Raw genomic sequence first — 1,738 nt, 5'->3', positions numbered from 1 at the left:
CCGAGAGCAACACCCCCAGCGTGGCCGGGAGCCAGCACAGGCGCTGGGACGGGCACCCTCACACGTGGCCTCCACCTCTCCCAAAATCCGTTATTGTAGGGTTGCATGGGAGGGCTGGGACAAAGGGAAATGCCGGTTTGTTACTGCAGGGTTACATGGGAGGTGAGATGACTGATGGGTGTGTTATTGTGGGGTCGCAGAGGTGTGCCAGGACCCCAGCAAGGATGGGTTTGTTATTGTAGGGCTTCAGAGGGGGGCTGCGACCACATTTATTCCTGCCAGGCTGCAGAATGGTCTGTTGTTGCGGGACTGGGGCTGCGCAGGAGCTGCACGCACCTGGGGCACGTGGCCCTTATCTCCACAGAGAGGGAAATGCTGGGTCTATCCCTGGGCTCCAGCAGCATCGGCCCCGATGGCATCGCCCAGGGTCTTCAGTGCATCCAAGGGGGACCCCAGAGCACACCTGGCCCCAGTGAGGGCCAGGGGAGGGGGAAGTTCCCAGTGGGTCTTCTCTAGCCGGTGTCTCATTGCAGACTTTCAAAATTCTGGGGTTTTTTTTCCACCTGAAAACTTTCACTGCTATAAAATTGCAAAACAAACACATTGGAACAGGCTGCCCAGCGAGGTGGTGGAGTCTCCTCCTCTGGAGACATTCAAAACCCGCCTGGACGCGTTCCTGTGCAGCCTGCTCTGGGTGACCCTGCTCTGGCAAGAGGCTGGAGTAGATGATCTCCAGAGGTCCCTTCCAACCTCTGCCATTCTGTGATCCCAAGGGAAAGCCAGTAGGGCAATGGAGGGGTGCTGCAAAAGGGGCAGGCAAGCGTACACCAAAAAAAGCCCTCAGGAGGAACGAGGTGTTTCTTCAGCTCAGGGACACAAGCCCCGGGGCCAGATTTCACCCCACACCTTCCCCATCAAAGAAACCGCTATAAAAAACAAACCCCAAAGAAACACCCCTCCCAGGGGCAAGGGAAACTGAGGCATGGGGAGGACCTGCCTGCCTTCCACTCCTCTGGAAAGCTGGGAGAGGGGCTGGAGAATCATAGACTCATAGAATGGTTTGGGTTGGAAGGCACCTTAAAGATCATCTAGTTCTAACCCCCTGCCACGGGCAGGGACACCTCCCACTAGACCAGGCTGCTCAAAGCCCCATCCAGCCTGGCCTTGAACACCTCCAGGGATGGGGCATCCACAGCTTCCCTGGGCAACCTGTTCCAGCGCCTCACCAGCCCCACAGTAAAGAATTTCTTCCTGATATCCAATCTAAATCTACCCTCTTTCAGTTTAAACCCATCACCCCTCCTCCCATCGCTACACTCCCTGACAAAGAGACCCTCCCCATCGCTCCTGTAGACCCCCATGCGGGAGGTGATGCCCCGTGAGAACACCGGGAAGGGCTGCCACCTTCGTGGGGAGGGGGTGTCCCTACGCCTCCGGGGGGGGACGGGGGTCACCGTGCACCGAGGGGGACGGGACGGCGTCCGGGACCGGGGCGGGGTGGGACACCCGGACGGGGACACACCGTGCCCCAAGGAGGGGAGGGGACAGCCCGGCGATCCCCGGCGGGTCCCCTGGGTGGGGGGGACGGGGACGGGATTGGGGGGGGTAGGAGGGGGGGAACGGCTGGCGGACAGGAAGCGTCCCGGGTCGGCGGCGGTAAGATTGGCAGCGCCCTGCTCCAATGGAGCGGCGGCGGCGGCCGCCCCGACGGCTCCGCACCGCCCGCCTTTTACCGGCC

The sequence above is a fragment of the Chroicocephalus ridibundus genome, chromosome Z, assembly GCF_963924245.1.
Source record: "Chroicocephalus ridibundus chromosome Z, bChrRid1.1, whole genome shotgun sequence".
Taxonomy (NCBI): domain Eukaryota; kingdom Metazoa; phylum Chordata; class Aves; order Charadriiformes; family Laridae; genus Chroicocephalus; species Chroicocephalus ridibundus.
Note: the sequence above shows the minus strand (reverse complement) of the source record.